Here is a 26,843-nt window from a genome sequence, read left to right as displayed (position 1 = left end):
ACAAATAAAGGAAAGATGTTATGTGGACATGTGTCCGGAAACGCTTAATTTCCATGTTAGAGCTCATTTTAGTTTCGTCACTATGTACTGTACTTCCTCGATTCACCGCCAGCTTGCCCAATTGAAGGAAGGTAATGTTGACTTCGGTCCTCGTGTTGACATAAGACTCATTGCTCTACAGTACTACCATCAAGCACATCAGTAGGTAGCATCAACAGGTTAGTGTTCATCACAAACCTGGTTTTGCAGTCAGTGCAATGTTTACAAATGCGGACTTGGCAGATGCCCATTTGATGTATGGATTAGAACGGGGCAATAGCCATGGCGCGGTACGTTTGTATCGAGACAGATTTCCAGAACGAAGGTGTCCCGATAGGAAGACGTTTGAAGCAATTGATCGGCGTCTTAGGGAGCACGGAACATTCCAGCCTATGACTCGCGACTGGGGAAGACCTAGAACGACGAGGACACCTGCAGTGGACGAGGTAATTCTTCGTGCAGTTGACGACAACCCTAATGTCGGCGTCAGAGAAGTTGCTGCTGTACAAGGTAACGTTGACCACATCACTGTATGGAGAGTGCTACGGGAGAACCAGTTGTTTCCGTACCATGTACAGCGTGTGCAGGCACTATCAGCAGCTGATTGGCCTCCACGGGTGCACTTCTGCGAATGGTTAATCCAACAATGTGTCAATCCTCATTTCAGTGCAAATGTTATCTCTACGGATGAAGCTTCATTCCAACCTGATCAAATTGTAAATTTTCACCATCAACATGTGTGGGCTGACGAGAATCCGCACGCAATTGTGCAATCACGTCATCAACACAGATTTTCTGTGAACGTTTGGCCAGGTACTGTTGGTGATGTCTTGATTCGGCCCCATGTTCTTCCACCTACGCTCAATGGAGCACGTTATCATGATTTCATCCGGGATACTATACCTGTGCTGCTACAGAACATGTGCCTTTACAAGTACGAAACAACACATGGCTCATGCACGATGGAGATCCTGCACATTTCAATCGAAGTGTTCGTAGCTTCTCAACAACAGATTCGGTGACCGATGGATTGGTAGAGGCGGACCAATTCCATGGCATCCACACTCTCCTGACCTCAACCCTATTGACTTTCATTTATCGGGGCATTTGAAAGCTCTTGTCTACGCAACCCCGGTACCAAATGTAGAGACTCTTCGTGTTCGTATTGTAGATGGTTGTGATACAATACGCCATTCTCCAGGGCTGCATCAGCGCATCACGGATTCCATGCGACGGAGCATGGATGCATGTATCCTCGCTAACGAAGGACATTTTGAACATTTCCTGTAACAAAGTGTTTGAAGTCACGCTGGTACGTTCTCTTGCTGTGTGTTTCCATTCCATGATTAATGTGATTTGAAGAGAAATAATTAAATGAGCTCTAACATGGAAAATGAGCTTTTACGGACACATGTCCACATAACATATTTTCTTTCGTTGTGCATGAGGAATATTTCCTGAAAGTTTGGTCGTACCTTTTTGTAACACACTGTATACAGGGTGGTCCATTGATAGTGACTGGGCAAAATATCTCACGAAATAAGCGTTAAACGAAAAAACTACGAAGAACGAAACTTGTCTAGCTTGAAGGGGGAAACCAGATGGCGCTATGGTTGACCCGCTAGATGGCGCTGCCATAGGTCAAACGGATATCAACTGCGGTTTTTTTAAAAAAGGAACCCACATTTTTATTACATATTTGTGTAGTACGTAAATAAATAGGAATGTTTTAATTGGGCCACTTTTTTTCTCTTTGTGATAGTCACAAACTTATAAGCACGTGTTATCATGTAACATTCCGCCAGTCCGGACGGTATTTGCTTCGCGATACATTACCCGTGTTAAAACGGACCGTTTACCAATTGCGGAAAAGGTCGATTTCGTATTGATGTATGGCTATTGTGATCAAAATACCCAACGGGCGTGTGCTATGTATGCTGCTCGGTATCCTGGATATCATCCAAGTGTCTGGATCGTTCGCCGGTTAGTTACGTTGTTTAAGGAAACACGAAGAGTTCAGCCACATGTGAAACGTCAACGTCTATTTAGCGACGAAGCGTCATTCACCAACAGCGGTAACGTAAACCGGCATAATATGCACTATTGAGTAACGGAAAATCCACGACGGCTGCAACAAGTGGAACATCAGCGACCTTGGCGCGTTAATGTATTGTGCAGCATTATGGGAGGAAGGATAATTGGCCCCATTTTATCGATGGCAATCTAAGTGGTGCAATGTATGCTGATTTCCCACGTTATGTTCTACCGATGTTACTACAAGATGTTTCACAGCAAGACAGAATGGCGATGTACTTCTATCATCATGGATGTCCGGCACATAGCTCGCGTGCGGTTGAAGCGATACTGAATAGCATATTTCATGACAGGTGGATTGGTCGTCGAAGCACCATGGCCCGCACGTTCACCGGATCTGACGTCCCCGGATTTCTTTCTGTGGGGAAAGTTGAAGGATATTTGCTATCATGACTTCCGCAAGGCGTTTGACACAGTTCCCCATAGTCGTTTAATGAACAAAGTAAGAGCATACGGACTATCAGATCAATTGTGTGATTGGATTGAGGAGTTCCTAGATAACAGAACGCAGCACGTCATTCTCAATGGAGAGAAGTCTTCCGAAGTAAGAGTGATTTCAGGTGTGCCGCAGGGGAGTGTCATAGGACCGTTGCTATTCACAATATACATAAATGACCTGGTGGATGACATCGGAAGTTCACTGAGGCTTTTTGCAGATGATGCTGTGGTGTATCGAGAGGTTGCAACAATGGAAAATTGGACTGAAATGCAGGAGGATCTGCAGCGAATTGACGCATGGTGCACGGAATGGCAATTGAATCTCAATGTAGCGAAGTGTAATGTGATGCGAATACATAGAAAGATAGGTCCCTTATCATTTAGCTACAAAATAGCAGGTCAGCAACTGGAAGCAGTTAATTCCATAAATTATCTGGGAGTACGCATTAGGAGTGATTTAAAATGGAATGATCATATAAAGTTGATCGTCGGTAAAGCAGATGCCAGCCTGAGATTCATTGGAAGAATCCTAAGGAAATGCAATCCGACAACAAAGGAAGTAGGTTACAGTACGCTTGTTCGCCCAATGCTTGAATACTGCTCAGCAGTGTGGGATCCGCACCAGGTAGGGTTGATAGAAGAGATAGAGAAGATCCAACGGAGAGCAGCGCGCTTCGTTACAGGATCATTTAGTAATTGCGAAAGCGTTAAGGAGATGATTGATAAACTCCAGTGGAAGACTCTGCAGGAGAGACGCTCAGTTTCGAGAACATACCTTCACCGAAGAGTCAAGCAGTATATTGCTCCCTCCTACGTATATCTCGCGAAGAGACCATGAGGATAAAATCAGAGAGATTAGAGCCCACACAGAAGCATACCGACAATCCTTCTTTCCACGTACAATACGAGACTGGAATAGAAAGGAGAACCGATAGAGGTACTCAGGGTACCCTCCGCCACACACCGTCAGGTGGCTTGCGGAGTACGGATGTAGATGTAGATGATCCACCGACAACGCCTGACAACATGCGTCAGCGCACTGTCAATGCATGTGCGAACATTACAGAAGGCAAACTACTCGCTGTTGAGAGGAATGTCGTTACACGTATTGCCAAATGCATTGAGTATGACGGAAATCATTTTGAGTATTTATTGCATTAATGTAGTATTTGCAGGTAATCACGCTGTAACAGCATGCGTTCACAGAAATGACAAGTTCACAAAGGTACGTGTATCTCATTGGAACAACTGAAATAAAAGACTCAAACTAACGTACGTTCTGTATTTTAATTTAAAAAACGTGCCTGTTATATATATATATATATATATATATATATATATATATATATATATATATATATATATATATATATATACGAAGTTGATATCCGCTTGACCTATGGCAGCGCCATTTAGCGGGCCACTCATAGCACAATCTGGTTTCCCCTTCAACCTAGACAAGTTTCGTTCTTTGCAGTTCTTTCGTGCGACGCTTATTTCGTGAGATATTTGGCCCGGTCACGATCAATGGACCACCCTGTATATATAAAGGGCGAGCGCGCGATTACCCGAAAGATGTTCGTGACCATGCGTTTAGGGCGTAACGATCTCCCCTTTCTCAAAGTTGCTTACGTCAATTGACGTCCCTGTCAGCGGTCTGTATCGTCGCTACAGTGATTCCTCATGTGTCTCTGCTCCGCTTATACAGGGCGAACATTAATAAGACCGACAAACTGCTGGGACGATTCCGACTGAAAATGGAGGGAAAAAAAAGTCCTATGAACAAGTGTCTGGAAATGCATCGTTGCCGCGGTAGATTACAATTCCACCCGTTCTGAACACTACAATATCATCTCAACTACTATGTAATCTCATTCTGTCAGGATTAGAAGAAAGAAACTGCTTATAAGCCACCAATACAACTTTAACTTTTATTCCAGACAAACAGTTCTCTATGACAATCTACTTAATTGGGATTTTTCGATTCTTGTGTCAAACTGATTGCCTCAATTTCCGGATGTTTGAGATACATTGATGGTAAACCTTGTCGCCGAGATAAAACGTACTTTGCTCGGTTCGGGGGGTTTGAGCGGAACATAATGAAAAACAAAATATAGATCAAAGTCCTTGTGAAGTGCCGTGTGGTTGTAATTTCAGTGCAGCAACTCACAGAGGGATCTAATTACCGAATGGCTGCGAAACTTGGTAGATATACGTTATTGCGGAAACGATCCAGTCTCAGTTTTGGCCATCAGGTGTAAATCTGGTGCTGTGAATGCAAGAAAGACGTATAGAAATGTTTCCACGTAATGGCTTAGGAACGTAACGTGCGCATTAAAGGTCCTAAGAGTGAGGAAGGCAATAAGTTTATTATTTACCGCCGCTTACACAATTCGATCAATACAAGCACTGGAGACGTCGAAGAGATGCTGTAGAGCGCCAGATTTGCAATGAGCAAAATAAGTTCTCATTTTTCCAGCGTAAATTGGTTCCACATTAACGCATTAGCATATTTATCAAGTTTCGCTGCCATACAATAACAACAGCCTACGCTGGATCTCCTTAAGTAGTTGCACTTTAATTATAATTATGAAGAAATTTGGTTACGATATGTTGTTCCAGTAACATTACGGAAAATATTTGGTGAACGCGTAGAGCGGCCGTGAGACAGTCATTAAGTGACTAACACTTTGCTTTCCTCCTCTTCAGGCAACAGCTTACATATTTGGTGACAGTTTCCTAAAGTTCAAAGTTGATCTTCAAAAATTCCACATCCGCCTTTAATGGACTTTTGAATCCTGTTGACATCATGTACAACTCGTCCGAGGACTTATGGCATTCCTATTTATTATTTGAACGACTAATTCGTCTCTTACGTTCACTTTTTCTTTGTAATCTCTGCCTTTTGACTATTCCCACAGGCGAAAAAATCTTAAGGGTACCTTGGTGTATGACAAAAGTTTTCCAGTGAATATTGGATTGACAACTATCATGTGCTGGGACCATGTCCTGCTGCAAGAACATGCCAACAATGCTAGTAGTTGGTTTCGAAGAAAGTCTACAGAACGATGCCGTGTAAGATGATTCGACAACACAACAGGCCTACTCAGCTGATTGTCTGTCATAAAACACCATCCACTTGCAGAGAAGATTTCTCGAAAATAAAGTGCCTTCATCAGTAAACACTATTAATGGGATTAATCGGCGATTTCTTGAATAATTTCTACGAAATGGATAATATTTTTCAATTCACCAACACATTGTTCATTCAAGTATGACAGCTGGGCACTGCACCAGTTTCACGCAGTTTAATGAAAACGCGAGCAAGGACTCTTCAGTCTGGTACTTTGCCGTTAGAAAAAACGTCTACTGTATTCCCTACAAGTGGTGGTAGTGGTGGTGGTGGTGGTGGTGGTGGTAGTTCCATTACAAAATCGACACTCATATACCAAATACAGTATGCTCAGCATTTGTAAATATTACGTCTACAACTTTGCTCCCGCCGATTTGCAATACATCGCAGTCGCATCAAGTGGTGGTACATGTCGTAGGTCGTAAGTGCCACAAAATAAGCTGAGGCATTCCTGAACATAATACAAACACAATCAAAATATTAGTTGAATTGTGATTGCGTTATAACGTTAATCTCGATTGAATATGACAACTTACAAACTTAGTTCTCGTCATTTGCTGGAAGTTTTAATTTTCTGCTTTAACACGAAGTAATCTGTGACCGAGGCTCATAAAATTATGTGTAACACCTGTGGCGAAGCACTTACTAGAAGAAGAACGTGCAGGGAACAGTTCCAACGCTTCAGGAACTGTGATTTTGACGTCTCTCGAAGGAAACAATCACAGAAGGTCGTTATCGAAAGCAATTAATGCGTCTGAGCCGAGCACTGAAAGACAAACGGTCACAAGACAGCGATAGACACGAAACTCTGATTTTGCACTATGACAATGCGCCTTATGTCGCAAAACCCGTCAAAACATGCTTGGAAAGGGTGAAATGGAATGATTACCACCTTTTTCGATCAGTGGCATACAGCCTGGCACACCAACACTTCTAGTCGTGTGAGCAAGTGCAAACTTGTGTCTATCTCCTCAAAAAACGCCCAGTTCTTTCGACGCACGGCGAAAGCAAAGTTGTAGACTTAATACGTGCAGCATTCTTAAACGATGCAGTGTGCTAACTAAAGCACAACTTGAGTTTCAAAACAAAAATGACAATATATAAGTAATCCGATACCAACTGGAATTCCAACACGTGAAATGAAACTTTTAATGTGACTAGCTGTATCTCAGAGAACAATAAAAATTGGACATGCGTTATGCGAAATGTTTTATGCAATTAAATTACTCTATTCTACCATCTCCTAAAATATTTACTATTTCTAAATCAATGGAAATGACTATGTATAATAATTTGGCGCGTTTCGTATAGTGTCGTGCGTTATTCCCATTATTTAGTACCGATATCAGAAACACCTATCACGGAGCAGCTGTCAATAGATCGGGCTCAGTAAGTCTGCTTTTGCAAAAAGTGGATCCGACAGCGTGCAGAATATGATTTATCGAGCCTGCTCCACTTACTGCTATACGAGCCGAGCCAGCTACTTCGCCGCAATAAAAACGAACGAGCGGATACCCTTGGGCTGACAGCGGGAGCTCGACATGCGTCGCGCAATTCTACACATCAACTCTAATCTTTGTGTGGCGAACAAGACACTTGACGCCACTGGCCTTTCTATTCATAGTCTCAGTCACACATGGAAAAATAATCTGTCACAGCAGATAGGAAGAAAAGACAACCATCGTCATATATAGTCCGCGAAAACTAGCAAACATACAGTGATTATTATACTTAATTCGTATAATAAAAGGTATTTTCTTCGTTGTGGAACTACATCTATATCTGCACTCCGCATGCTGACGAACAGTTCCCGGGAAGAAATATTGCCGGTAAGCCTCGGTGTGACTCTAATATCTCTAATTTTATCTCTACGGTCATTCCGTGAGATATATGTAGCAGAAAGCAATCTAGGAACGTAACTCTCGGAATTTTAAGAGTCAGACACATCGTGATGTAGAACGCTCGTCTTGCCGCCTTCTCTCAGTGTCCATACGAGGATGGTATCTGTTCTTTCGGACACGTCTGAAAGAACAGATACCGTTGGTGAAATTACAATGAAATACAGACCTTTAGCTGCTGACAGGCGTCGATAAATATCAACGGGGACAGTTGAAAATGTGTGCCCCGACAGGGACTCGACGCACTACAATATTAGTGTGTGGACAGTAAAGTGGGAATGTGGACCTCACGGGAAGCGTGCTAGAGATAATTCCCTGCAGCCGCACTCGGTGGCTCAGACGGATAGGGCGTATGCCACGTAAGCAGGAGATCCCGGGTTCGAGTCGCTGGAGTTGGCTAGGTATTCTCGTGGCGCTTGCTAAATGAATCCGCCAGTCTTAGGATATTCTCTGTTTCCTTCATCAGTCCTATCTGGCACGGAACCCATACTGACAAATAGAGCGAGTTGGGTGTCGCCTATTACCTTCCAGGTCAAGTAAGCTGAAAGTAGTTGAGGTGAATGGAGTGTGCCCTTTGCCACATCTTGAATGCAATGACCCGGGTTGTTGGTGCTCTATTCAACGTGTCTACAACGAATGGCGTACCAGTCGCAGCCATGGTACGCGCCATAAGAACAATAATCATTATAAACTACTTTGTTATGAGACGAGTGTCGTGCTTTGACTATCATAGTCTGCACCAAACCCGACAAGAACTGCAGTCAGTGAATGCATTTCCATCTCAACCGGTCTTCGAGCGAACTTTAAGAATGGAGCTGCATGAAATTGGCATTTGGAAGCGAGTACTTCGTAAAATGCCATTGCTTACAGTGGCACACGAAGCTGCAAAAAGAGCCACTAGCTGCCTGGAGGCACCTAATGGATCGACAGGTAGCGATTTGCCTTGTTACAGATGGTACACCGACGGCCGACTGACGCGTTTAACCTGCAATGCGTGGACAGAGTATTTCTGGCCATAGGTGGTTCTGTGATGATGAATGTGTGTGTGTGTGTGTGTGTGTGTGTGTGTGTGTGTGTGTGTGTGTGTGTGTGTGTGGGGGGGGGGGGGGGGCTGCACATGTGTTACTGATTTGACGAACAGTCAGACGCCCTATCGCCTGGTGTGGTGAATCAACCGACGATAATCAGACAGAAAATCTCGGCGACTATTTGGGACAACTGGATGAAATCTAGCTCCCATATCTCTTTAGTTTGGTACCTGTCTGGGATCTAATCACCCATGATTGGGTACAGCTGGATATGGAATACCTAAAGATAATTTGTGGATACACGTCCTAATAGCAAGACGCTGTTGGGGTGGGGTGGGGTGAGGGGTAGGGGTAGAAGTAAGGGTGATATTTTTGTCCGGTGGGGTTATATTAAATTCCTTTATTTCCTGTTTTTACTCATAGAAAAGAATTGTATATTTCACTCACAATTGACAAAGAATGGACAGTTGAGCACGGAGAGAAGCAACGTTCTTGATTCGCCGTTACGCAAAGCGCAATATGGTTTAGGTAGCAGAAGCCACATGCGTCTGCAAGGGGGAGGAGGAAGCGGCACTTGCCCACTTCCCCTGGAATCTGGAGTACAGAGTTTTTATTCATTACAGAATTCTGACACTCTTCTATAAGTGGGTGGACATCAGGTACACATTTTTGTTCTTATGGTATGGCAAGTCTCCAAACTGATCAACTCACTTATATCAAACACGGAAATTTTCACGTCTTGCCTGCTTCACCCCCCACCGCCTTGATAAATTTCTGCACGCGCCCATGACAGCAGATGTGAAGATCCGTAATGAATAAGTCAATACGTTCTACGTTAACGTGCAGTTGCAGACTCTTAACAGTCATTAGTTCCTTAACCCATTTCACAGTTAGCTTCACACATTTCACAGTTAGCATCACACATTTCGTCAAGAAACGAAGCGCACTGAGAAGACATACGAGCATAGGAACAAACCACAGTGATTTTGTTACAGACCGCTACTATCGTCCTCAGCTGACACATAACTGGCGCATGAGGTGTGGCAATAGTGCGTGCCCAAACTCGTGGTCTGATTGGCTGTTGCTCTGGTAGGTTTTCAGTAAACAACTACAGTTTGTTCATAGCGTTCTTAACAAAAGCTCCACAGTTTCAGGTCGGCTGAAGCTGGTAAAGTCGGTTAACTTCGAATTACGAGTGTTTTGAGTCTAGCTGCGATCTAACGATACAATATTTGTATGTAACACAGGCATTACAAAGTGACTGCCGTGCCAAACCAGCAAGCACATTAGTAACTCCAGAACTGCGTGAGGGAAACTTTAATTGTACCCCCGTAGCGCCACTCTCCCCGTGGTCGTCAGTGTGTTGGGCTTTGGTAGCCGGAACATGACTCCCTCGCTCTCCGCAAGCCACCAGCAAACTTGTCCACGACGTCGCGAAAAAAATTCTAGGAATCACTTTTTTATTCTCATCCAGGTATAGCAAGTAAATTTTATTTAGGGGTTATCATCTCATCAAATTTCTGGTGAGATGATGGACATAATCCTCCGCAGCCATACACAATGGTCGAGTAAAAACCGAGAAGGCAGTTTCAGATTAAGAGATTAACAACTAACACACAAAAGCAGTCATTTGCTACCAGTTACAGCATTTGAATCAAACTGGAAGAACAATCGGCAATATGGCCGGCATTGCGCATAAATAGGCAGGAAGACTCTTTGATTACAAGTCTGCAGAACAACCACTGGACGCAGTCGCATGCATAAAATATCTGAGTACGCGTATGTAACGATATACGTGGATTGGAACGACAACGTAAAAATAACCGAACGTAAGGCAGAAGCCGGGCAGATCCATTAAAAATGCTCTGAAAATTTAGTCACTCCACGAAGCAGGTGGCCTACGAAACCCTCGGTGGATCCGGATTTCAATATTGTTTGTCAGTCTGGGATTTGTACTAGACAAGATTTTTAGAAGAAATGAGAAGATCCGAAGAAGAGCAGGAAGTTTCGTTATGTATTCATCTAGTAAGTGCGAAAGCTTCACGGAGAGGCTCAGCCAACTCCAGTGACAGCCGGTGGAAGAAAGGCGTTTTGCACCATGGTGTGGTTTACTGTTCAACTTCCGGCAGCATGCTTTCCTCTAAGAGTCAATAAATACACTCTATGATGGAGCTACGCAAATTCACCACGAATTGATATTCACACAGGTGTCGACGGAAATTGCAAGACTGAAAGCTTTACCGGCAGATGGATGAATGTGTGGCGCTGCAGTGAAATTTCACAGCGCAGTTGGCACAGATAGTAAAAATGGGCATAAAATTCTTTGTAAATTTTATTTCGTGCACACAGTTGGCCAGTAACTATCCCCCGCATGCAGGGGCCTTAACAGTATACGTAGAAGTCAGCATTTGACAGAGGACTGTAGTTGGGCTCCAAGAGACCGGTTGGAATAATCGTTGAATGGTTCGACATCTGAGTAGGGCGCGTGGCCACTATTTGAATTGGCAACAGTGATGAGTCGCACTTCAGGCAGCATAGCTAGCGAAGATGTGTCTGGAGACGTCCTGTCTGTCACCCGCTATATGGCTCGATAACCAGGAGTGATAGTCTGGTGTGCCATTTCATTTCATAGCACAGACCCTTCAGCTACTATCCTCTGCTCTCTTACACCTCAGCGGTACTTGAACGATATTTTACGTCCGTTTTGTTGGCCTTCGTGGCAAGCCATCCTGGGCTTACATTTCGGCAACGTAATGCCTGCCCGCATCCGCACACGGCGGTAGTTTCTACTGCTTGTTTTCGTGCTTGGCAATTCCTACCTTGGCCAGCAAGGTCGCCGGATCTCTCTCCAATTCAAATGGTTCAAATGACTCTGAGCACTATGGGACTTAACATCTGAGGTCATCAGTCCCGTAGAACTTAGAACTACTTAAAAAACCTAACTAACTTAAGGACATCACACACATCCATGCCCGAGGCAGGATTCGAACCTGCAACCGCAGCAGCAGCGCGGTTCCGGACTGAAGCGCCTAAAACCGCTCGGCCACAGCGGCTGGCTCTCTCCAATTGAGAACTTTTGGAGCAGTATAAGCAGAGCCTTCCAATCATCTCGGGATTTTGACGATCTAACGCGCCAGTTGGACAGAATTTGGCACGATATTCCTAAGGAAGACATCCGACAACTCTCTCAATCAATGCCACACCAAATAAATGCTTGCATAAGGGCTCGAAGTGGACCAACACGTTAATGCCTTGCTCAATTTCTGAAGATATTTCTTTCGAATAAATCATCAATTTTTTCTGAAATTGTAATCATTTGTTTGTATTTTATTGTATGATTATATGATAGCGGTGCAAACACTAGTAGCAGTTACTTCTGTAAAATATCTGGGAGTATGCATGCGGAACGATTTGAAGTGGAATGATCATATAAAATTGTTGGTTAGGCGGGTGCCAGGTTGAGATTCATTGGGAGAGTCCTTAGAAAATGTAGTCCATTATCAAAGGAAGTGGCTTACTAAACACTCGTTCGACTAATACTTGAGTATTGCTCATCAGTGTGGGATCCGTACCAGGACGGGTTGACAGAGGAGACAGAGAAGATCCAAAGAAGAGCGGTGCGTTTCGTCACAGGGTTATTTGGTAACCGTGATAGCGTTACGGAGATGTTTAGCAAACTCGAGTGGCAGACTCTGCAAGAGAGGCGCTCTGCATCGCGGTGTAGCTTGCTGTGCAGGCTTCGAGAGGGTGCGTTTCTGGATGAGGTATCGAACATATTACTTCCCCCTACTTATACCTCCCGAGGAGATCACGAACGTAAAATTAGAGAGATTCGAGCGCGCACGGAGGCTTTCCGGCAGTCGTTCTTCCCGCGAACCATACGCGACTGGAACAGATAAGGGAGGTAATTACAGTGGCACGTAAAGTGCCCTCCGCCACACACCGTTGGGTGGCTTGCGGAGTATGAATGTAGATGTAGATGTCTGTACGTGTGCATTCATCGACCGATTTCCGTCCTATTCGGTAATTCCTTCGTGCTGCGATATTTTTTTATGTATGTTGCCACATCTTAAGTGTATGCCGCGAAAAGACCTTGAAGGTATAAATTAATTAAATTCCAGTTCACGCCAAGGCTTATCGGCACTCGTTCTTTCCGCGACCGTTCGTGACTGGAATAGTAGAATGGGAGGTGGCACTGTTACAGAAAGTCCTTCCGCCGCTTGCGGAGTGAGTATGAGATGTACAGTGTGTCCGAAAAGTCTTTCCCTGATTACATAAATTGATAACTCAAGCTAGAAGTAAGATACAAATATGAAACTGGTGTCTAATTGTGTACAAACTATCAAAGTTTATTTCACACATCAGTAAACTTCCTCTTCCACTGTTGCCCTATGACAGTACACGTCGATATGACTTTGCGGTCGAAATGCTATCACGTATTGTGGACGATGATGGTTATCTCAGACTTTCCAACAAAGCGACCTTTTTTGTCAGTGGAGTAGTGAATCGCCAAAATGCACGCATTTGGGGTTCACAACCTAACGGCGAGGTCATGGAGTGCACCAGAGGCGGTCCAACGGTGAATGTTTGGTGCACGCTATTGCACGATCGAATTATCGGGGCATTCTTCTTCGCTGAGGCTACTACCACATCTGCAGTGTATCTGGACATGTTGCAACTGTATTCTGTTCTTCAGCTGCTTCAGTATCACCCCGACGTCTTGTTTCAGCAAGACGGTGCACCGCCTCATTGGGGTTTGGACGTCCGCGGCTATCTCGATATGACCTTTCCTGGGCGATGGATTGGTCGTGATGGGCCAACGGTTTAGCCTCCACGCAATCCTGACATAACCCCATTAGACTTCTTTTTATGGGGTTCTGTCAAGGACGAGTTCTACCGAACACGTGTATCAGATCTTGAAACCCTGCGGCGACGGATAACCACAGTCGCTGAATCGATCCCTCCAGTGATGTTGGCTAATGTGTAGACGCAAATTGAATATCGCCTAGATGTGCTACGTCCTACCAAGGGTGCTCATGTGGAAGTTTACTGATGCGTGAAAATAACTTTAATAGTTTGTAAACAATTAGACACCAGTTTCATATTTGTATCTTACTTCTAGCCTGAGTTATGTAATCAGGGGAAGACTTTTCGGACACCCTGTAGATTAGGGCTACTGTTTGAGAGAGGCGGTCGGAGCCTGGAGACGGTCGTCGGTAAGCGAGACGGTGCGCGGCGTCGCCCTTCCGCCGGCTGGCGAGCGGCGGCAGTGACCTCCGCCTGTGGAGTCTGAGTCACCGCGAGCCGCCGGCCAGTCGCCGCCGCGGCCTTCTCAATCGATACACTGCGGACCTGTGCGTCACGCTACATTTTATACGCGCCCTTCTGTTTGCCACCCCGCCACGTCCGTGCAACAGCCGAACTGAAGGCGGCGCCGTTACAAGATGAATGATGAAAGTATGAAGCGCGTCGCATCGTTTAAATATGTTGGGGTAATACAAAGTCGTGGTAAGTAACGAGACGAACAGATAAAAATCGGCATTACAGAAAGCTTCTGGGAAACAACAGAGTATCGATGCAGGAAGTTTTTGCGTGTGTGTGTGTGTGTGTGTGTGTGTGTGTGTGTGTGTGGTTTTAGGGCGCACAACTACAATGGTCATTAGCGCCCAGACTAAATTAGGAATGCACCGCGAGGCACAAGGTTAAAACAGCAACGAAAAGGGACAATACTATAAAAGACAGACAGGCATAGGATTAAAAAAACGGCATAATCAAATGTCCTTAGACAGATTTGTCAAGTTGATAAAACGAAGAACGCGAGCAGCTGCTCCGTGGTCATCCGCTAAAATGGCATCCAGAGTACACGGCAGGCCAAGATCAACGCGCAGTTTAGAAAAAGTAGGACAGGGCGTACCGCCAGCAGTTGCCCACATGAGCAGAATGACGTCGGCGCAGCTGTCAGGAGATGGCGATGGCGATGGCTGAACCGGCAGTGTCCAATTCGTAACCGGGCCAAAACGACCTCCTCCCGCCGAGAAGGGCGTGAAGAGGTCGTCCAAGCCGCGTGAAGAGGTCGTCCAGGGAAGAGGTCGTCCGAGCCGCGGGAAGAGGTTTCAAGGCCCGAAACTTTTTGTCCGTAAGTGCAGCCCAATCGGCATGCCACAGCGATAAAATGCGCTGGCAAATGACCGTGCTACAATCTGATGAAGGGACACAACAAGAAGCTGTCCGAGGCTGGAGGACCGTAGCCTTGGCCGCGGCATCCGCAGCTTCGTTCCCAGGGATACCGACATGGCCAGGAACCCAAATAAAGGTAACCAGATGCTGAAGAGGGCGTTGAATCCGGTGCACGAAAGCGTGAACCGGATGCGGATCACTGAGGCTCTGGATGGCGCTCAGGGAATCGGAGCAGATGAAATAAGCAGAATGTCGGTGGCGGCAGATGTAAAGAACAGCCTGGTAGAGGGCAAATAGCTCAGCTGTGAAGACCGAACAATGGCCATGGAGCCGTTATTTGAAACTGTGTGCCCCGACAATAAAAGAACACCTGACACCGTCATTGGTCTTATAGCCATCTGTATAAATGAAGGTCTTATTAGTTAACTTCGAACGAAATTCGACCTAACGGGAGCGGTATACCGAACCGGGGGTAACCTTTGGGAGCGAGCTGAGGTCAAGGTGAACGCGAACCTGAGCCTGAAGCCAAGGTGGCGTTTGGCTCTCACCCACTCTAAAGGCTGCAGGGAGTGAAAAATCAAGGTGCTGAAGGAGGCGACGAAAGCGGACTCCAGGTGGTAGCAGGGCAGAGACATACAACCCGTATTGACGGTCGAGAGAGTCGTCAAAAAAGGAAAGATAAGACGGGTGGTCGGGCATTGACAATAGCCGACAGGCATACCGACAAAGCAGTGTATCGCCCCGGTAGGTTAGTGGCAATTCACCGGCTTCGGCATGAAGACTCTCGACGGGACTAGTATAAAACGCTCCGACGTAACCCCCGATGTTGAATGGAGTTGAGGCGGCGTAAGATGGACGGCCGTGCAGAGGAGCGTACGAAGCTTGCATAATCCAGCTTGGAGCGGACGATCGATCGATATAGGCGAAGTAGGACGGTTCGATCCACTCACCACGACATACTACTGAGAACACGGAGGAAATTTTAGAGAACGGGTACAACGGGTAGATGCAGGAAATGTACTGGTAGAATTCACTTCCGTAAATTGTACGAAGTACAACAGGGGATCTTGAAAGTATACAAAGGAGGACAGCAAGATTGTCACAAGTTAGTTTGATCCGTGGAGAACGTCACGGAGACGCTGAAAATTGCAACCACTTCAACATAAACGCAAACCATCCCGTGAAAGCCTTCTTACGTAGTTTCATGAACCAACTTTAAGCGATGAGTCAACGCCAGCCGGAGTGGCCGATCGGTTCTAGACGCTTCAGTCTGGAACCGTGCGATCGCTACGGTAGCAAGTTCGAATCGTGCCTCGGGCATGGGCGCAGTGTTCTGTGCAGTATGTATGTAGATGGTCAAATCGCGTACAAGACAACAGAAGACTACGAAGGACTGTGGTTATGTGAGGTGTCTTGAGATAAATAGCACGTGGAAAAAAATGGAAATGAAGTCCCATGCTGCTTCACAGAGCCTAGGGGAACGATGCGGGAGACTCACACCGCCGTACTAGGCAAGGTCCTAATGGAGGTGATTTGCCATTGCCTTCCTCCTACCGTAATGGGGATGAATGATGATGACGAGGACGACACAACACCCAGTCATTTCGGGGCAGGTGAAAATCCTTGACCCCGCCGGGAATCGAACCCAGGAACCCGTGTTCTGGAAGTGAGAACATTACCGCAAGACAAAGAGCTGCGGATCATAAATAGCATAAACAAACAATCACCAAACGCACCATCCATGAATAGAACCATGAGAGACCTTTGAGAGTTTGTGATGGGACAGGACGACCGCAAACACGTCTGTCAAGCGTGTCCTACATGTGCACGATGGGGTTTAGGTCGGGATGGGGTTTAGGTCGGGACTCACCGCCGGCTATTCCATTACTTCAATGTCCAGTTTTTCAGGACCTCCTTATTGACGCCCTGCCATTAGAAGGAATTCAGGGCCACCTCCATATGCAGCAGCCATTATTTCCTGGACAACATTTGGCAAGTACCGCTCGCCACATGTTTGGGGGAAGACACCAGACAGCGAGGTCATCGGCCTCATCGGATCGGAAAGGAAGTCGGCCGTGCCCTTTCAAAGGAACCATCCCAGCATTTGCCTGGAGCGATTTAGGGAAATCACGGAAAACCTAAATAAGGATGGCCGGTCGCGGGATTGAACCGTCATCCTCCCGAACGGGAGTCCAGTGGGCTGACCACTGCGCCACCTCGCTCGGTCACGACCTATGGATGACACATGAAGAAGCATTGGCATCTGCAGCAACACGACCGAAAGTCCATCCTATTTGGGTCAAACATATCGCCCTTGGAACTTGCAAGTGTATTGAGATGTCGCACTGTATGTGCTGGCTGAATACAACGTCCACGAATGACAAGTGTCATCTGTGTCCCTCACTAGAAAACAGTGGGACCCTGGGGTAACCCGACACTGCAATGCATAACACAGCCAACAAATAGGGAATGATTTTAATTGTTGACAACAGTGAAAGCGAAGATCTCAAACCATGAAATAAAGCCATATCAAAATAGATTTAACCCTTTCTGCGTCTGCTATTCCAAATGGCATCATTAAGTATTCCTGGCTTTTTGAGGTTCCCAATGTTTCAATGACACCGTCTGGCATCGCTTCACGTAGTTCCAAGTTTGGCCAACAGATCACAGTGGCGTTTGCTTTCGTGACTCGCTATTTGTTTGAACTGCAGAACAGAGAAGTGTCGTGAGTTGTGCTACTGCATACTGTGAGTGAACAATAGCTGTTGTGTTTAGTTTTATTCAGTGTATAGTGAAATTCTTGGTTATGGAACCAACTTTACGTAGTTCAAGGGCAAGGGAAAGAAATACGGTAAGTTTACAATACAGTTATGTATGCAAATTTCTGAGTAATTATTACGTAATTTCTAATGATGCCATTTGGAATCATTATTTTATTTATTAACCAATAGCTTCAAAAGAACTTGTGCAATGCATATGACATATGTGCAACATATACAGTAAATATTCATCACAAAAAGTGTTCTCCAATTTTTTTCCAATAGTGACGCACAAAGGGTTAATATACCGAACGTCGACATATGAGTTCCAAATTCACTTTAACACTGTCATAAAAATCATTTTATGTACGTACCGTCAGCATCTTCTCTTAAACCTCGGGAACGATTTCAGTCAAACTTTGTACAAAAATCGTTGAAAGAAGCGCTACGGAGATAAAAACCAACCTCCCATAGGAGTGACGGAGAGAAGGGGGAGGCATGGAAGCTTAACTCGGGAAATCTGATTTCAATCAAATTTTGTAATACACGACTCATTATTTGTATAAACGTACTGAGGTCGTTGAGGACCCTACTGCACATATGGGTGGTGGGTCACATGGAAAAAAACCATCTGTTGGTATTTATTTCATATATTTAGTTGACTTGGGATAGTTTAAAAGCATGAAGCGCAATCTCTGACATTCGCTTTGCTCAGTGTGTCAATATGGATGTGAGAATGAGCACTGCAGATAGCAATTAATAAAATCATGTCAGCGTGCTTCGGAGCCAAATATGTTACCACACTGCCGACAACCACAAATGCATTTAACATAGTCTGTGCAGTCGTATGGCGTAAAGCAGAGATTCAGAAAGTTGCCAGCGGCAGTTCTTTTTCTCGAAACAATGACCAATTGTTGTTGTCAATATGTTGCAAAAGAAAGGAATCGAAAATCTACCAGTAAAGTCCAATGGAAAAGAAATAAAGTCAAACTACAACGAAGATGTGAAACCTATTTGTATGAAATGTATGTGACACATGCGTACACTGGAGAAGCCGCGTGCAAATTACTAGTTCATAGCAGTAGTACGAGTCTCCATAACTCTCATTTAGGCAGATTTTCTTTTGAGATTTGGATGATCTCAATATCGGGCAGTCGCTAGACTGGGTGACAGAGAAAGCGCCAAGCGGGAGTGTGGCGGGGGTGCAGGTGCGCGCGGTCAGAGACCAGCCGTCGATTACGTAAGCAGCGGGCCGGGCCTTGGCTGTGGCCTTGGGCGGCGGTAGACTGTCCCGCCACAGAAAGCGGCCTGCGGCCAAAGGATGACCGCGCTGGTCTGGCCGCGCCGACCGTTAAGGCGGGAAGCCGGGCCAGGAGGCTTATCTCGCCGCCGTCACGCTCCTGCTCTTGCTGAATAGGCCACCTGTCAGTTGCTGTCGCTCTTTACACGTGCCCCAGTACTGGGGAGACTGATTTACTGGCCACTGGAAGCGCTATCGTTTAACGAAAAACATGAATCAGCTATATAAAAATTTGGGGTAGAATAATAACCGCTACCAGTCACAACTGAAGGTGATTTTACACACGACCGGTTTCAGGCTCCCGCCCGTCTTCAGGTAGTACATACATGTACCTGTTTTTCATACTGTTTGTTGAAGATCACTGTTTAAATCAATAACAAAATAATTGGATGATGTCTACATAGGCACAAATGAGACATATGGAAGCGGTTAACCAACATGTGCTGTAAAAAGAATATTATAACACCACTTAGCTGGTATATCCATATCATTTTCACTCTACATTTATTCATTCTTTCACAAAAAATACTTTTTTTTTACGAGTTAATTATATATTAGTCCTCATGTGTTAAATTTAATGTGGAAACAATATGGATACACTAGCTATGTGTAAGTACTATAATATATTACAACAGACGTCGCTTAGTCATCCCAGAACTTTCATATGTATCCATTTAGTCATCATCAAACTATTTGATATGAACAGTGATCTCAAACAATCAGTATGGAAACATGTACAAAATGTAAACCACCTGAAGATCAGTAGTAGCCCAAAATCGATTGCGTGTTAAATAAAGTCACCTCATATTGTGACTGGTAGTCGTTATTCTGCACGCTATAAAGAAACAGTCACACAGTTCAACTGTATTCATTATGGATAAAACACCTCAAAAAATTGCAACCAGTCTTAAATTTAAATAAAATGCTCCAAAATGTTTCAAAACGAGAAAATCGAGTCTGATACGTGTTTCAGATGCTTGTCTGTGGGCGCCACGTATTACATACTGTCTATTACTGGAATACCATACGACTTATTAAAGAATAATCCAGAAAATGTACCGACAGTCCAAAATGCCAAGTCACGGGGATGAGGAAATTAACAACAAATTTAGTGTTGTTAGAAGAACGCAGTTTGCCTCCAATACTTTTTAATATCTATGTTAATGACAATGGCTAAAAGAAATAATTTTACATCCGCAACCATAACATGCGGAATTCTCTGACCACAGTATACTTTGCTGATGACAAATACCTAACACCTAACAGTCAGAACACCATTCAAAAACCCAAAACAGAGTAATAGCTCTTAAAGCCCGAGATCCGGTATCAAAGAAAATTGTAATAAACGACAAGAAAACAGTTACTCTATTCAATTTCTTCGAATACATGTTCACCTTCACATACGAAATCATACTAAAAATGAATTATATTAATGGAGCCATATACAGGACACTAAATAAAATGGTAAGGAAAGAAACACTAATAATGTTCTATAAAACAATGGTAATACCATCTACACTACTGGCCATTAAAATTGCTACACCACGAAGATGACGTGCTACAGACGCCAAATTTAACCGACGGGAAGAAGATACTGTGATATGCAAATGATTAGCGTTTCAGAGCATTCACACAAGGTTGGCGCCGGTGGCGACACCTAAAACGTGCTGACACGAGGAAGGTTTACAACCGATTTCTCATACACAAACAGCAGTTGGCCGGCGTTGCCTGGTGAAACGTTGTTGTGATGCCTCGTGTAAGGAGGACAAATGAGTACCATCACGTTTCCGACTTTGATAAAGGTCGGATTGTAGCCTATCGCGATTGCGGTTTATCGTATCGCGACATTTCTGCTCGCGTTGGTCGAGATCTAATGACTTATCAGAATACGGAATCGGTGGGTTCAGGAGGGTAACACGGAACGCCTTGCTGGATCCCAACGGCCTCAAATCACTAGCAGTCGAGATGACAGGCATAACAACAATCTGCACGAACCGTTTGACAACGTTTGCAGCAGCTGGACTATCAGCTCGGAGACCATGGCTGCGGTTACCCTTGACGCTGCATCACAGACAGGAGCGCCTGCGATCGTGTACTCAACGACGAACCTAGGTGCACGAATAACAAAACGTCATTTTTTCGGATGAATCCAGGTTCTGTTTACAGCATCATGATGGTCGCATCAGTGTTTGGCGACATCGCCGTGAATGCACATTGGAAGCGTGTACTCGTAATCGCCATACTGGCGTATCACCCGGCGTGATGGTATGGGTGCCATTGGTTACACGTCTCGGTCACCTCGTGTTCGCACTGACGGCACTTTGAACAGTGGACGTTACATTTCAGATGTGTTACGACCAGTGGCTCTACCCTTCATTCGATCCCTGTGAAACCCTACATTTCAGCAGGATAATGCACGACCGCATGTTGCACGTCCTGTACGGGCCTTTCTGGATACAGAAAATGTTCTACTGCTGCCCTGGCCAGCACATTCTCCAGATCTCTCACCAATTGAAAACGTCTAGCCAATGGTGGCCGAACAACTGGCTTGTCACAATACGCCAGTCACCAATCTGTATGAACTGTGGTGTCGTGTTGAAACTGCATGGGCAGCTGTACCTGTACACACCATCCAAGCTCTGTTTGACGCAATGCCCAGGCGTATCAAGGCCTTTATTACTGCCAGAGGTGGTTGCTCTGGGTACTGATTTATCAGGATCTATGCACCCAAATTGCTTGAAATTGTAATCACATGTCAGTTCTAGTATACTATATTTGTCCAATGAATACCCGTTTATCATCTGCATTTCTTCTAGGTGTAGCAATTTCAATGCCCAGTAATGTACACTTTATGACAGTGAGACTTGAACAAAACAACTGGAAATGAAGAATACAAGCTGCAGAAACTCAAGTTTTTATGTAAAGCAGCTGGCCACAGACGATCGGCAAATACGAGTACAGCAATCAGACAAGAACTAGGACTTAAAAGCATAAATGACCAGATTAAGGATTATGGAAATAAATGGAGAGATCACGTCAGTATTGAACGCAGATTAAAGTCTGAAATCAGAATACCTATATGTGTCACAAATCAGAGGAGCGGCAGCTGATTGTCCAGTGTATTTTATTATAGATGAAACATTCACAGGCACAAAGATAAGTACTGAATACTTTGGTTGGAACCCTGAATGCAATAGCAAAACCTTTCTGTTAACTCCTTTTTGAGGAAACACCAAATGCCAATACGATCCAAAGTATCAATAACGCACTTTTTTGTGTTACGGCCTAGTTGTGTAAAATGTTATGGAGTATGGCTCGTGGAAACATATTACTTGCATGTATTTTATAGCAACAAAGTACGTGGCCTGCATCGAGCATGACTGAACACTCATACGCCCTTACCCGATCCTGGATCTACTTCTATATTCCGCAGGCTACCTTACAGTGTGTGACGGAGAGTACTTCTAGCACCATGATCCCCCATCCTTGTTCCAATCGTTAACGGTGTGTGGGAAGAATGGATGGCGGTTAGCCTCCACATGAGATCTAATTTCTCGCATTTTCTCGTCGTGGTCATTTCGCTAGACGTATGTGGGAGAAAGTACTGTGAATCTGTCAAACTAGTGTTCTGTAAGCCACTTCTCTCGTGGATGAATTACAGTTCCTTAAGATTCGTGAAATGAATCTCAGCCTAGCATCGGTTTTTCCTAAAATTTGTTTATGTGATCATTCGACTTTAAGTCGGTCTGGATGGATACTTCTAAGTATTTCGGTCTGGATGGATACTCCTAAGTATTTCGCGGTAGTTAATATTCCTAATGATTTGTTGCCAATAGCACGAAGTAGTGGATTTGATTTCTTTCCCTATTTATGCACTCTGCGTTACCTTCATTTGCGTTCAACTGCCAGTTCCTGCACCAATTAGCAATACTTTACAGGTCTTCCTGAAATTTCTTACAGTCTTCTAACAGCGATAGCTTCTTACAGGCAACTGCACCACACCCTCGTGGATCTTGCGACGTTAACCACTACCTCGATCATACGCCGACAAACCAGAACATTATGACCGCCTACCTGAAAGCCGATTCAGGCACGGGTAACAGCGGCGACACGTCATGGCATGGAAGCAATGAGGCCTTGATAGGTCACATCTGCACACCCAAGTCACCTAATTCCCGTAAATTCCGGGAAGGGGGGCGATAAGCTCCGATGCCACGTTTAATCACATCCCGGATGTGTTCGATCGGGTTCAGATCTGGTGAGTTGGGTGGCCAGCAAATCCAATGGACCTCGCCACTGTGCTCCTCCAATCACTCCATCATACACCTGTTGTGAAATGGAGCATTATCATGTTGAAAAATGCTACTGCCGTCTGGAAGAATGATTGGTTGCAGATCACGTTCACCCCTTCATGACAATGGGCCGCGCGGGATTAGCCGAGCGGTCTGAGGCGCTGCAGTCATGGACTGTGCGGCTGGTACCGGCGGAGGTTCGAGTCCTTCCTCGGGCATGGGTGTGTGTGTGTGTGTTTGCCCTTAGGATAATTTAGCTTAAGTAGTGTGTAAGCTTAGGGACCGATGACCTTAGCAATTAAGTCCCGTAAGATTTCACACTTTTGTTTGTTTGTTGTTGTTGCAACCAGTGTACGATACTCCTTGGCTGTCATTGTGCCTTGCACGAGCTCCACTGAACCCGCGGACGCCCATGTGAATGTTCTCCAGAGCATAAAGGAGTCGCTACCACCTTGTCTCCGCCCCGCAGTACAAGTGTGAAGGAGCTGTTTCATTAGAAGACGAAGGATTCGCGTCCTTCCATTGGTATGATGAAGGTATCGGGTTCATCAGACCATGCAACGTTCTGGCACTGCACCAACGTAGAGTGCCGATGTCACGTGCCCACTGCAATCGCAGTTACCGATGTCGTGGTGTTAAAATTGGCACATGCAAGGTTCGTCAGCTCCGGAGGCCCATCGTTCCTCAGTGTGTTCAGACACACTTTTATTCTGTCCAGCATTTACGACCGATGCTAGTTTCACCAGTTCGCCGGCTGTCCTGTTTTACCAGTATACCCTGCCCTACGACGTCTGACATTTAATAAGGGGTGGCCGTTTCAACCCCACGACGTCCGGACAAGATTAAAGCTTGTTTTCGCCACGTGTTCGAGACACTCACCACAGCACTCCTCTAATGCCCGACAATGCACTTTCCGAAATGCTCATGTCGAGCTTCCGGACCTCACAATCTGCCCACGATAAAATTCAGATAGTTCGCGCGCCTTCCCGATTCCACGGACGGACAGCACTCTCACTGATACTACATGCACCGCACGTGTGTCTGAAAAGCAATCATTCCTGCCAGGTGACGTTGCTATCATCTGGGCTGTTTTATACCGATTGTAGGTCGGCGATCATAATGTTCTGGCTGATCAGTGTACATGTTGTACCTCCTGGGCGTGGTCCTGAAATTACGATTGTGAATTTTCTTCCGTTAAGTGCGACGTTTTTGAGTTCTGAGTGCAAGCAAGTCATGAATACTGTCACAAATATGACCCGATACTCAGTAAACTTGTATTTCGTTTACCCATCACTACAAGAATATTAGCCGGCCGCGGTGGACAAGCGGTTCTAGGCGCTTCAGTCCGGAACCGCGCGACTGCTACGGTCGCAGGTTTGAATCCTGCCTCGGGCATGGATGTGTGTGATGTCCTTAGGTTAGTTAGGTTTAAGTAGTTCTAAGTTCTAGGAAACTGATGACCTCAGAAGTTGAGTCCCATAGTGCTCAGAGTCATTTGAACCATTTTTTACAAGAATATTTATCTGACCGCGATATTACTGTACTTGGCCTACCGTGGCCATTACCGGAAACTTCGGCGATGTTACGGTAAACATAGTGGTGACCAAGGAAAACGCATCGCGTCGTGAACGATTTGAAGACATGCGCATATACTATCAAGTTGTTCCGCGTGTTCTCCTGAAATATCAAGATAAAAACTCAGGATAAACTTACCGAATCGCCCTCACTCCCACGTGCAGTAATATTGTGGTCGAGTAACACTTGCTTGAAAGCTGGAGTGTTAATCTGTAGTAATTTTCCGGTTGTATGCAGATGTTAGATAATTTGCCGCCAGATGTAACAAAGACTTAATAACTATTCGTAAACAAGATAGGAAATACGAAATTCACGGCACATAACACTCCTTTCTGATTAGAACCATGAGAAAACTTTAAAGAAGATTGTTTTGAGAAAGAAGTACAGTAAAGGAGACGTGAAGGATGCGGCTGCAGGTATTGAAAAACGGAAGTTCGAACTAAGCTTAGCTAAAAGTCTTGATGTGGAGGGCGTGGCACAACAGTCAAAAATATTTATCACGAAGATCTTATGCCGTTGATGTAGCCGTTCCGTTTCTATTTAGAAATATTTCTCGACTGTTCGTAAATATATAAACTGAGATGTTGGAAGTTACTTGTTTTTACAGTTTCGTGGATGAGTGAAGTGGGTCGGTGTGTTCGGTGCTCTCTATCACCAGATTTTTCAGTGCTGGAGTGTATTAATCTAGATTTGTCATTTAATGACATAAATGCATTTCATTCACAATTTTTGCATTTGGAATTTTTTTCCCGCTCGCCTAAAGGTAACACTTTTTGGTCCTTAAAGGAATGTACTGAGCAACAAAATAGTAATGGGCCATGTATCACCTAAAAACCACCGGGGTTTGACTTGCCAACAGAATTACAACTCAATACAGCAGAAGTGAATTTATTTTCCTTTTACACTAATGAAGGTAAGCAGCCATCCCCACTTTGTAACTGAGGATAAATACAGACCATCAGCGAGGAATGCCCCGTAAGATATTACGATCAGGTAGAAAAGAAGAACTCTTGCTGGCGAAAAAAATGGTTCAAATGGCTCTGAGCACTATGGGACTTAAGTTATAAGGTCAGTCCTCTAGAACTTAGAACCACGTAAAAACCGAACTAACCCAAGGACATCACACACATCCATGCCCGAGGCAGGATTCGAACCTGCGACCGTAGCGGTTGCGCGGTTCCAGACGGTAGCGCCTAGAACCGCTCGGCCACCCCAGCCGACCTTGCTGGCGACTCCAAAGTCGACAGGTTAGATAAATGCTCTACTTATTTGTTTATACGATTTTATACTGCAAATATAATGCTATAGTATACTATGTATTTTTTCTTGATGTGTCATAAAGTCGTAAGATGAATAAATAAATTAATTACTATGTTAGACTTTTACTTCTTTTGTACACTGCAAGAAACTTAATTTTTTAATTATAAGTAGAAAAAAAACAATGTTGTGGATGTTCTACAATATTAATTTACTTCGTTGACGGTGTCTATGTTCACAAGGCCATCAGTAGACTTTATCTGATTATCTTCGTACCTGTTGTTCACCAGTACTGCACTCTCTTTGACGACGATATTCGAAGTCTGATGATGGACCTGTAAGCCGAAAATCTATTAACAAAATAAATTATTACTTTAGAACATCCACGATAATGTCTTCTTTGTTTCTAATTACGGAGTTATTCTGTCACGAAGCGACGGAAGAACCGATTTAATTTTCTAGATATTTCTTGGCGATCATAAACCGCACGTAACTTCGTTGCGCCACATGCACACGTAGTATCGTAATGGCTCTCTAGCTATGAGAATGGAATGACAATGAAGGAAATTGTGACAGCAGCAGTCTCTAGTCATCTAGACAACGTGGAATGTGCTATGAAGAAAATCGAGCAAACATCTTGTCTCGCTGCTAGGAATTATACGGAGGATGTCGAAAGAAGTTGCGTAAGCTGAGCCACACAAATTACCTGATGCAACGCGTTAGGTCTCGACAGAATAATACTGCGTAGCATCCAGAAAAATCTAAAGTACGATGCAGTTTTCTGGTGTCAGAGTCCGAATACGTCACAATCATCAACAATAACATTCATTGTCACAGGGACTATTTACAGAGG

The 26,843-nt window shown here is 44.7% G+C and overlaps 1 protein-coding gene across 5 annotated transcripts in view; it reads right to left on the bottom strand.

The window, feature by feature from the left end:
- Positions 1-26,843, bottom strand: part of LOC126272954 (septin-7) — a 429,014-nt gene that overhangs the window by 159,474 nt on the left and 242,697 nt on the right. The gene's annotated exons all lie outside the window — the stretch shown is intronic.

This window comes from Schistocerca gregaria, chromosome 5 (assembly GCF_023897955.1).
Source record: "Schistocerca gregaria isolate iqSchGreg1 chromosome 5, iqSchGreg1.2, whole genome shotgun sequence".
Lineage (NCBI taxonomy): Eukaryota > Metazoa > Arthropoda > Insecta > Orthoptera > Acrididae > Schistocerca > Schistocerca gregaria.
Note: the sequence above shows the minus strand (reverse complement) of the source record. Positions and strands in the feature narration are given on the sequence as shown.